Source organism: Podarcis bocagei (genome assembly GCF_964188305.1).
Source record: "Podarcis bocagei genome assembly, chromosome: 10".
NCBI classification, from domain to species: Eukaryota; Metazoa; Chordata; class Lepidosauria; order Squamata; family Lacertidae; genus Podarcis; species Podarcis bocagei.
Genome location: NC_138135.1, coordinates 38281136 through 38293317, shown reverse-complemented (window position 1 = coordinate 38293317; position 12182 = coordinate 38281136). Strand labels below are relative to the sequence as shown.

The 12182-nt window shown below is 39.0% G+C and overlaps 1 long non-coding RNA gene across 6 annotated transcripts in view; it reads left to right on the top strand.

Annotated features, from left to right (window-relative positions):
* The window catches only part of LOC308595506, a 107857-nt gene extending 98679 nt beyond the window's left edge, over positions 1-9178 (top strand). For 4 of the 6 annotated variants that reach the window (XR_014012058.1, XR_014012061.1, XR_014012062.1 and 1 more), the window contains 3 exons: positions 2135-2289; positions 2380-2612; positions 6878-9178. This is a non-coding gene — a long non-coding RNA (uncharacterized lncRNA). The remainder of the gene's footprint in view (positions 1-2134; positions 2290-2379; positions 2613-6877) is intronic. The other 2 variants (XR_014012059.1, XR_014012060.1) reach the window with 2 other exon arrangements.
* The last annotated feature ends 3004 nt before the right edge of the window (positions 9179-12182 follow it).

Sequence of the window (12182 nt, the reverse complement as noted above, 5' to 3'; positions counted from 1 at the left end):
TGCAGTTTCTGACATTGCCTTTCATACTACAATACATGTGGGGAAGTCTAAATATATGATCCATTGATACTAATATTTTGCATTAAAGTCTTAGTATTTTATAACAAAATGTATAATTCCACTGTTGTTACAGTGATATCCTTTGTGCGTAGTAAAGTGAAGTATCCAAAACCACTTTTGCATTACTAGAATTTAGTTTTGCAGTCAGTTATATTTGTCATTAAGTAGGATTGCCATATGTCTGGGAAAATGTGGACATGTCCTCTTTTGGGGGGCCAATGTGCCCCCCCCCCGGCAGATTTTAAAATGTACTTATGGGACCGCCTCTTCTGGTATGCCCCATGGAGGACCTTACGGTCCCCAAATAATAATATCTTGGAGGTCCCAGGTCTCAACCAGGGCCAGGGTCTTTTCGGCTTTGGCCCCAGCCTGGTGGAATGCTCTATTGCAGGAGACCAGGGCCCTGCGGGAGTTGATATCCTTCCGCAGGGCCTGCAAGATGGAGCTGTTCTGCCTGACCTTTGGTCCAGGCCCAGTTTGACCCCCCTCTATGGGACCCTGTAAGTTACCTCTTTGGCCCTTTTATCGGCTCATCTGGGACCAACATGGATAGCTGGCCCTGATATATACTTGAGGTTCCCGACCCCTGTGGTTGTAATTTCATGGACAGTCATTTAATTTTATCCTGATTCTAATTTTTAAGCTGTATTTTAATCAATTGTTAAAATCAATAAATCAGTAATCAGTAATCAATAAATTACTTGAGGGAGCTGCCCACCAAAGTTGATGTGCATTGCCATTCAAATGGTGTGTGAGAGCTGTATTTTGTTATCAATTATGTGGAGCAGGGCTTGCCTTCCATATTTTATTCAAGTTGGCACCTCTGTAACACAGCATCTCACTCCTCAGAGTTTTGGAGACCCTTAATGGAAGAGCTGTTTGGCTAAATGATGCAAGTTGGCTTTGTCTGAAAATTCTGCGCAGCAGAATCATTAAATGAACATGAGCATAGAAAGTTTACATTCATGAAATGATCTTAACATCCTATCGCCAAGGCATCCTGGATTAAAACTACATTGAAGTGCTTAGCAGTTTAAGGAATTAGTATTTTAATTGCATTGTTTAACCAATTAACTCAGCCTCAGTGTTTAATTATGTATTATAGGAAATAGTGAGAGAGACTTGTGGGCATAGGGCGGTATATAAATTCAATAAATAATTATGATAATAAGTCCAATAACTGGTATTTTTTTCTCCTTCTTTGCTGTGTTATAGTATTCCATTTGTTCTAAGTATATATTTACTTGCATACATGGATCTAGAGAGAAATCAGAGGCAATTATTACCAACAGATAATGCTAAAAAACTTACTACTAAGAAATCTAGAATATATATATATATAATCCTAGAAAATTAATAATAACAACAGAGCTAAATTTTTGATGAAAATGTTATGATGACATCATAACCAACTACTCATGATAGTCTGAGCTGTTAATGAAAATCCAAACCTAGCCATCCATACACCTATTCAGGATATTTATTTGTTTTTATAGCTGCATCTCTATTGTCTGGTGCTATTTCTGAAGATTAGTCCATCCAATCAGCATAATCAGTCATCTATTTTCCTACAGCAAAAAAGAAAATATTTCTTTATTTTTTTATTGAAAATACTGTTTTATCGAACAAAAAGAAAATTATGTTTGCATTGGCAAACAGACAACAACAAAACCTTAAGAGATTTGCTTGGCATTGCAAATTAATAGTGAAAAACAGAAGAATTATAATTAGAAAGGGAAATAACTTTCCTTTTTCATATACTTTGTGTGTCGGGGGGGGGAGTGTGTGTGTGTGTGTGTGTGTGTGTGTGTGTGTGTGTGTGTGTGTGTGTGTTCTTAGAAAATAATGCAATTCAGGCTGAGGAGAATTACCGCCTAGCAGATTCTATTTATCTGTAGCTTAAAAAGCAGCTGCGTTTTTCTAAAAACCAATGAATGTGGCAGTCCTACTTAAAGGTAGAAGAAAAAGAACACCCCTTGTTTTGTAATAAGGGGATTTTCAATTTAAAAGCGAGAGAGGGCCTGTTGTGTGAAGTATGGTTATTACATTCATTGTATTCTATCTCACCCACCAGGAGGCTAATAATGAAGGAGTCAGTAAAGGAGGCCAGTGCCATGGGGGTTATCTCACAGTCCCAGATGATGGCTAAGTTGAAGAAGGCAGAATCGCTTTTGGATGACATTCAGGTCTGAATGATGGTTTACAGAAGAAAAGGCTATTCTTCCCAAGGTAAACAGTCCATTTCATCTGACGGCTGTATATATTGGTCTAAAATATGTTTATATAGATATCTGTAAAATTTACTTTTATCACTTTCAGGTTTTTTTCTTTCCGTGTGACAGTGAGCTTTCCGCAATGTATTTCTGAGACAAAAGATGCACTACGGACTCAGCCACACCTAAAGGGAAGCTTTGAAAGAATTGCCAGGTTCACTTTTAATAATGAGATAAAAAATTGCCCACATGGAGTCAGCAGAAAATGAACCAGTGGCAGGCCTGCTGCAAATAATTCCAGCAAGGGCCAAGAGACTAGTTGAAAAATGACTTCATGAGGTGAATATCCTTAGTTCTTACTTACGGTTTTGTAACCATGCAATCATTTTCTCTTTTAGGAGCCATGAATGAAAGCGTATTTCAGCACAAGCGCATCTCCACGCTAAATGGCCCTCTGAACATTTGTCATTTGTGTTGAGTCCGTTGACAGACCAGCTATCCTTATTGCTGTTATTTATGACAACTAGTTTAATATATGTAAATAAGCACAAATAGCCGCCAAAAGGCTCCCAGAGTGGGAGACGTAATAAATGTGTGTGTCTGAAGCATCTATGTGAATGTGTGTCCGTGTCTTTGTTTGTCTCCTTGCTTCCTTGTGGCAATTTTGTCATCCTTTGTAGCTTACATTTTTCAAAGGGAGATGCTTAGAGATGCACATTGTGGTTTCAATTCTTCCTAAAACAAGTTAAATATATGAACATATTTAACTTGGGTTCTGTAACTAAACTTTAATTTCCCATACATGTATGCTTAAGACGACACAACTGGCATACATGGTGATATGTTAAGCATTACTCTCTGGGCCCCTCCAACAAATGAATAATCAGTTTTCAGTGCAAACTAAGCTTGAGAATCAATCTCTCATTGGGTCGTAGCCACTTTTGCTTTATTTTGCCCCATAAACAAATACATAATCAAAAGAAGTTTCCTGAAATATCTAACCCCAAACCCTTTTGTCAGTGCTATTCATTTTCTTTTTTTCTTTTATCAGACATGCAGCCTTCCCTTTTAAAAAATGGAAAAATTGGAGTCTGGGCTTCCTCCCTGCTGAACGTCCTGTAGCTCTTTGCTTCCTCCTTTTCATTTCAGGCTGTCAGCCAACAAGGGAGTGCAGCTGAGACAAACAATTTCCTTCTTCCACAAATAAAGGCTGCCATGCAATGCAAAAAGCACTGAAAGAAAACTTTCAACCCAAGGCTGTGTTTCTTAAGAAGACTCCCAAGAATGAAAGGATTGATCTGGCCCCTAGCCAATTTTGTTACGTGAATTTTGTTTGGCTAAGCAAGAGCACAATAGTGGGGGGAGGAAAAAACCCTCTCTACTCCTCTCCTTCCTACCTTGCCAAAAAAAAAGTTTCATGACTCTGTTTCCCACATATCGGAGCCATGTGATATCACCATGCCAACCTAGCATTAATCTTCCTCAAAATGGCTGTTTCAAAAGAAACAAGGCCGCAGCTTAACTTGCAACGCCCTGAAATTCAAAGCTGAATTAGGAACAGTGGGCATAATTAGGCCAAACTTTAACCATGTCCTGCTGATTTCGATGAAAAAGTTAATTATGTGCTTCTGTTTCTCCTGTTTATATCAAAGGGTTTAGAAGTACTTAACTTGGACTGGATTTGGCCCATTTTCCCTCTTATTTTCGAAAGACTGGTTGTCAAAAGAAGATAGGCAAGAATTTTTTTTTAAGCACAGGGACTCCTATCATCTGTAGTCTCACAGAACTAGCAATGTGCAACAATCACTGGGCATAAGGCAGTTGCGTATCCCCATCATAAAAAAGACACATCCATCCAATTGACTGGGTTACAGATGAACATCACAATAAAGGTGCAGATGTATAGGCAGATGGGCATTGCAATCCTCACAGAATGAGCACAAGGAGGCTTATTTCATGTTGGATTGAGTCAGCTACGAAAGGGAGAGATGATTAAGGCTGCTTGAGTTGTGTATGTCAACATACATGAAGCGGCATATAACATAATTGAACATGCTTGTTTTGTATTGATATTAGTATTATAGTATATTTTTTATCCCAATATGATACTGTATTTGTTGCCATTGCCCCCACAACCTGAGAGATAAAAAGGGAAATGAGTAGCTATTTACATTTTAATATATGTCATTTAAAACTCACCTAAAACACACTGGAAGGTTTGGGAGTGCATTAATCTGGACCCAATTAGCGTCTTTTTGTCCCTCAAAAGTGCAACCTGAGATTAATGAATATAAACTAGAGTTTCATATACAGTTTTTAAATCATTTGCATGTTTTATGCATGATAATTTAATTTATTTATGCACCTCCTTTCATTTATGGGTTTCACTTATGCTAAGCATAGGGTGCTAGAAAAGAATAGGTTTGATAGGCAGCCAGAGAATAGTAATAGGTAAATAAAATAGAGGAGGCTTTCAGTGGTAATCATTAGCTGCAAATTAAAATTAATCCTAACATCAGGTGTGTTTTTTTTGTTAAGGTTCACATTAGCTATTTTCATTATCATATTGATTTTAGCCTTGTGTGGCATATCAGATATTCTTTAGTTTATGAACAAATGTGGAAGCAAATTTATTTTCAAAAGGCTTTGAATTTGTGATAGGTTCTCTTATTGACAATTCAATGACCCTAGAGACTTGTGTTTCAATTTGGCCAATTAGTGGGAATATGAAGACTAGTAATTTCATCTATGTAATACTGTACTGCATTAGTCCCAGGTCCTATGGATTCCTAGCTTGATTTGGAAATAACAGTACATGATCATTTCTTCACTGGCTGATAGAAATGTGACTGTGGGTAGGTGGTAGATTAAGTCTGGTTTGGGATATATTTAGATCCAGAGAAAGGTTTGCCTTTCAGTTTGTGGCCTTGAGTTTTGCAGCACTGGTACTGACATCACCATATTACCAGCTCCCTGTTAATCTGAGATGCTTTATTGTGCCTATAGTGATGTTGTCTGTTCTCACCCCAACCCTGAAAGCAAATGGCAACATCAGGAAAATACAGTGGGGAAGGCTGAAAGGATTCTTAAAAGTTTCCAAGGCAATGTTCATAGTTCCCTTGTCTTTTGTACGTGTTCAAAGATGTCTGTTCCAGTGCTATTTTCTGTGGTGTCCTGTCTATTCAGTGGATTCAATGGCTGTGTGTTGTGACTGTCCCCACAATCTGTTTAGCTAGCAACCTCTCTGAAGTCTAAATTGCTGTTAATTTGTGATGTAACCATTGTGGAGTGTGTGTTTTTTAATCATTGAAATGCAGTTTTAAAATGTTGAGCAATGTAGCATGAAATTCTCAGTTAGTTTGGAAATGGTTGTGAAATCATGTGAAGAAAATCAGTATTGCTTCTGATCAAGATAAATTCACTTTAGTGTTTTATGGCTTTTTATTCCTATGTGATAGTAATAAAGTCTCATGTAGGGATGGAAGCCATGAAATACATTGTGAAAAATCATCAACTAAGATGAGCCATCAGAATAGAATTGTAGTAGCAGAGCTGCTAACGATTATTGGAAAATGATGTAGTATGTTGTGTTGTTGACTTCCACGCTTCCACTGTTTCTGCATTGCCTCACCCTTAGAGTTTGAAGGATAAGGGAGCTAGTTTCTCACAAGATAATTCATCTTTTGAGCCAGCATCCAAGTCTTATCTTTTAATACATTTTTTATTTTTTTGTTATTAAATACAACACTGTGCATGAAACACTGAATTATGTGAGCTATAAAATAAACAAAACAAATTAAATTCTATTGCTTTATGAGGAGGTTCAGGTTTCTTTACTCCCATACTCAGGAAATGACCCTCTAAACCAGAAGACAAGCTTTAGTCTCAATATTGTGCGCTGGCATGTTTTTTTGCTCAAAGCGTGTGCTGTTCCTTTTCCTTTCTTGACATGAATTCTGGGAAACTTGCAGGCTGATCCATTAGGGCAGATGGGGAACTACCCAACCAACCCCAGTCTGCCCATAACCATCCCTCACCTGCCTGCCAGGGGTTGCCACTGGCTGTCAGTTTCCTCCCCCTTAATCTCAGTGTTCCCCTTGTAGAACTCTGTCCATAATTGGCTCTCATTCCACCTACTTTTGACCTCCCTGCCTTCTGCTCTGTTAGACCCAGTGTACATTAGTCACCACTGTGGACTAGTATAGTTGTGGGACAGGGGAGCAGTGCCATGGGAAGCAGTTGACAACCACATTCCTGTGCTCCTTTACAAACATGATTGCAGTGATATGGTACCTCAGCCATGCCACCGGGGCTTCTACACTGCCAAGAGTCTGCCTGGATACACTCTATTTACTCAGCATCATCAGCCTTGTGTATATCATTTTCTTTTTTTGTTGGTTATTCTGATCATGATGTATTTGGGGGACTATTAAGCAACGGTGTTACAGTGCTATCATTTATTTTATTTTATTTTTGCATCTATTATTTCTCTGTCTTTCCTCCCCCCAAAGTTAAATTTAATAAAACTCACTTTTATCGTTTTCTGTTCCTCTTAAAAACAACAAATCTGACTTTCTCTTTTATCTCCACATCTCTTTCCATAGTTGACTGTTCTGATGATGCAGCCCCAACAAGAGAAATAAGGGTTTTCCACTGCATGGCACACACAATTTAGGATGAAGTTAAATGACAAGCTGAATGCATGATTACGATTGCATGTCATGGAGAGGTCCTAATCTGCATCAGAACTGGGGCATGGGAGAGAAACTGCCAAGGACATAAATAACAGCTCCCTTCTTTTGGGGGGTGGGGAAGCTACGAATCAGGACAATGACATGGGAGGAAATAACACCACAGTCTCAACTCAGATAAGGGCTTCAGTCACATGTGTTGCCTAAGGTTTGTCCCTTAGATTAATTTTAAAGTATCACTTGTTTGAATAAAACAATTCTGAACCACAGTCTGAGATTGATCTGAACCACAGTCTGAGATTGATCACTGTATGAACGACACCTTGTTTTACACATTTATTGGATGAGATTTGATAGCAAAGTACTCTGGGGGAATCATGATTGCAATAGCCATAAAATTGTCTTAGGAGTATGATCATGAGTCCTTTAGAGTTGCAGGGTTGATCTGAGTCCTATGAAATGCAGTGGTATTTGAGATTCTTCATGTGTCATATTCCCCATGCCTGAGGAGGCACTGGCTGTTTCTACTTAGAGACAGAAGCTCCTTATGCAGTCAGTTTTTCCACTCCCATCGCACAATGGTGAATGTTAAACAATGACTATCTTTTCCATATCTGCAACTGCAGAGGGTCCCAGAGCTGTGGAAAGTTTTGGAGGAATGAAGATATTTCCATAAGAGTGGATTAGAAGATTTCATCCCTTTCTACTTACCTTTGTGAAAGTTGAATGTGGAGATTCTCAAGCTGTTTCTTTCTTAATTTAGGGCTACTGGGTCTCAATCAAAAGCTGAGAAGAATTGCTCCTGTTCAGTGGATTGGGTTTTATTTGCAGATGAATGGATGATCTACCACAAACTCAATACCCAAGGATGCAGTCAAGAGTCTCATCTACTCAAACATTTTGCTGCTCTTCTGTGAAGTAGCCTATGTCCATAACAACTAAAACATAATGGTCCTTTGCAACTAGTACACCAACTAATTTGCACTTGGACTTTGTGGCAGAAATTCTACATGTAACAACACCTGTCCCTTAACTAGTACATGGCATCTTTATTGTGTTAAATAATGGGCATGAATACACTAGGTGGACTTACCAGTGTGCAGGTGGGGAAGGGCAGGTAAGGATGGGGAAATGTGAGAAATCACACACACTAATGTATTCTTCTGATTATTATTATTATTATTAATCATCGGTATGCCACCCTTCACCCAAAGCTTACAGCATGGTTTACAACTTAAAACCACAAAAATACATACCATGACAACACAATACCCCATACACCTCCTCACATCCCATTTCATTACTAAAAAGGATCTATCAAGCTGGTAAGGTTGAATTCTGACTGTATTAGCTGTGGAACAGTGTTTTCTACTTTGATACTTTATTGGGGAGATTAAGCTGAATGGTGGGAGATGCAGTGCGCAACTTCACAGTAGTACAACATTACAGTGGAATTCATTTCCACATCATGGGAGTGATGGGCACAAACTTAAGGGGGTAAATTCATGGACAATAAGCTTATCTATCTATGGCTAGTAGTCATGATGGCTATAGACTATGTCCTGTATATGGCAGTATGCTGCTGAATACCAGGTCCTGGGCAGGACAAATGCTGCTGTATTCATGTCTTTCTTGTGGGTCTCCCGTAATCTAGTTCACTGTGGGAAAGTAGATGCTGGACTAGATAGGTCTTTGGTTTGATATTATGTTCTTAGGACTCAGCACATCTTTGGATTGAAAGAGGCCCAACTTTCAACAGTCTGCTACAAGTGCAACCTAAAAGGTCCTGCATATGTATGAAAACACCAAAAACAGAAATAGCATGGCAATGCATACTAGTTGAATCAGTAGCACTGTTTCCTATGTCATGACGTAAAAAATGTTTGCTTCACATAATATCAACTCGACATTGTGGAGAATGAAAAGCATTTATGCCAGTGGACTTGGTCTCACTCATACCTGAAAGTAATTTTTTTGCAAATTTTATGGAATGGCTGCATTAAAAAAATGTGTTGGAAAATGAATCCTGTACAGTAATAAATCATTGGGTTTTTATTGACAACCAGGATGATGTAACAAAACTTTGTGAAGTGCTGTAAATTTCTAGAAAAACAATTTTACATATACCCCCAAAGCACAAAAAAATTCTCAGTATGACAGAAGCTGCTGAAAATTACCTTGCTTATCTCGTCTAATAAATTTTGCCTGTTCACTACATAATAGAGTTGTGTGTTTTTGTTTTTGTTGTTTAAACTGGTCACATCCATAAAACACCAGTCAGAAAGTGAAGTTCAGGAATCCTAACAAAGTCAGATTCTATTTTAAATAATGATTGCTTAATTTTCTAGCAAAACATTTCTTACCCTTCTAAAAATCAGATGGTTCTTAATTATTTAAATGAATGAGTAAATATACAGAAATCCACTGTATCTTAAATAGGTCTACCTATTAATTTGTAAAAATTTCCTCAAGATGAATGTCTTCTTTGTATGTTGAAACCAGATAATAGATTTTGAAAAACATCTGTCATGACCCCTTAAACAGAACTGTTTATCTGTGGTGGTGGTGGTGGTGGTTGAGGTTGAGAGGAGTCACAGGACTATAAAGTCATACCCTCAGATTTGTGACTTTTACACCAGGTACTGAAATACTTAGCTGTTAAATTGACTCTAAGGGCCTTCTGCAAGGCTTTTGTGCTTGAACACGAAGTATGGATGGTCTTAGCCTAATTACATGCATTTCAGCTTCAGTACTGTTCAATCATAGCTTCATTCCGTCCTGTTTTAGTGGATTATTTTTTTTAGTGTGCACAAAAGTCCACATTTAATTGTATTTTATGCACCCTTGTTATATAAAATATGCACCTTTAAAAAAAAAACAAACCCACAAGGTACACTTTTTGTATGCAAATGACTCTTTAATCATTCTAGTAAGAGATAGGGACAAAACTTGTGATTTCAGATGGTCAAAGCATAAACTTGGCAAATAACAGATCCATTCCACTGTAATTTGACTATCAAGTTCTATAAGGTTGCATCCATGCCTGTTTAACAGTGGTAGTACTATAACAAACAGAAGAGCAATAGCCTAGGACTTTGCTAGAAAGATCACTCTTTTGAACTGTGCTCATTACACTGATCATACTCTAGCCGAGACTGCTATATGAACGAGTGCTCTTGACACTTGGAGAACCCTTGGTCTGGGAACACCTTAAGAAGTGATGCTGCACACTACAATTACATTAGGAGTGGTCTACAGGTGGTGTGAGGAATACCACATGCTTCTCTACAGGTGGTCCGATTTCACTAACACGTACATCTATGCTTTTTTAACAGCACATATAAATGGTGACTGACTTTGAATGCTACAGGATCTTAAATCTTTTGTTCAGTGACTATGGTCCACATTTGCCATGCCTTTCCTGCTTTCCCCCTGTTGCATAGCTCTTCGCTGAAAATTAGAGCAATAAATTCATGCAAATGAAATGCATAACTTAGAACAAAACACTTGCAAGTCTCATGAAGTTCAGTGTTGGATGGTATGGATACTACCTAAACAGTGTCATTTGAGGGATAACACATTCCTCCACCTGGTCTGAATTCCTGGTGTACCATTACAGCAGCATGCACTTTTCTACTCTATCCTATGCTCTATCTGAAGTGAGGGCAACTCATTTTCCCCGCAGGGAGGTACAGAAGTTTCAAATGAAAGAGGAGCTTGCATCATTCTCCATTCAAATATTTCCCAGGAAGCACAAACAGAAACACTTCCTTTGCCCTTTCAACACACTGGCCTTAATCCGGAGAAAATGAATTGCCCTTAAATCTCACGGAAATCATTCAGACTGAAGTTAATGATGATGAACTATATCCCACTGATTTAAAACGAGCTTCGGCGTGCCCACCCCCACCCCCCGATGGATGTCTGTATGCAATATTCAAATGCACTGAATGTCCATCTAGTCCAGCCTCCTGTGGCCAAGGAGGGGCTTATGGGAGGCTTTCAGGCAGGACCTGAGTGCTGTGCAACATCACTCTCCCCACTTAAGACTCCCAGTAATTCCCAGCAATTAATGGAGGTAGAACACCGTCATCATGGCTAGGGTTCAGTCATAACCTTCTCCTCTTTCCATTTGTCTTACCTTCTTTGGAAGCCATCCAAGCTGATGGCCACCACAACTTTACTCTCTGTAGTGTTCTTTGCTCAGACTTCCCTTAAATTGTAGGTCTTGTTCCACTTTCTTCCTCCTGCAGCAACACAATTATAATAACCAAGTGACAGAAGTAGAGCGGAAGGGGGCTTGCATGCCATCAAGTCCACAGCATTCCCACAATCCACTAAAACAGTTAATCCAGAGAGAGAGAGAGAGAGAGAGAGAGAGAGAGAGAGAGAGAATTTCTCTGGGAGCATAGCATTTATTCTTGACAAATCCACACCGGCTTTTACTCATCAATATGTTGCTAATGAATACTTTTAAAAGCCCACCAGGATGGGAGGCCATGGTTTTAGTGGAAATTGAGGTCTGCAAATGGTACGTGGTCCTTAGTCTATGGGATCAAGGGCTCTATTCACCTTGATCCTGCTTGCGAGCAATCTAACAGGTGTTCTCACTTTTGTAAGCGCCCCAGTCAGAATGGCTTCCAATGTCCCTTCTAGAGGCTTGCTTTTCAAAATGAAAGCTGAGCATTCAGGGACATGGGGCTGAAATAACCCTGAGAGGGCATTTCTCATCAAAATTTCATCCAGTTCGTGTACCAAAAAAATAAACAAATCTGTGTGTGAAAGATCCAGAAAAGGGAAGGTATTTTTTAAGACACTGCTGAAAGTGTGTGAAAACCTGTGAGTAATTTCATCTCAGGCTTAATACTGAGGCAAAGGGAAATATGTCTGAGCTGCTCACAGCGCCAGGAGGAAAAGGAATGTGCTGAGAAATTACACTATGCCCACAGTTTATGCTTGGATTTAAGAACTTTTCTCTGGCACCCAATAAAGCATTGACATAACCACAGTGCCTGTGATCAAAAGCCGCTTTGGAGATCTTTTGATTGAAAGGTGGTGGACATAAACCTTTCTAATGTATAAATAAATCACACCCATTCAGTTTGGGAAGTGACCTGGATGGATGTTTATAACCTCACGCTTTGCTTCCTCTATTCCACCATGAATACTTCAGTTTCAGGGTTGCTTCTGTAACTGTAGGAAGGCTTGAAGGAGTGGT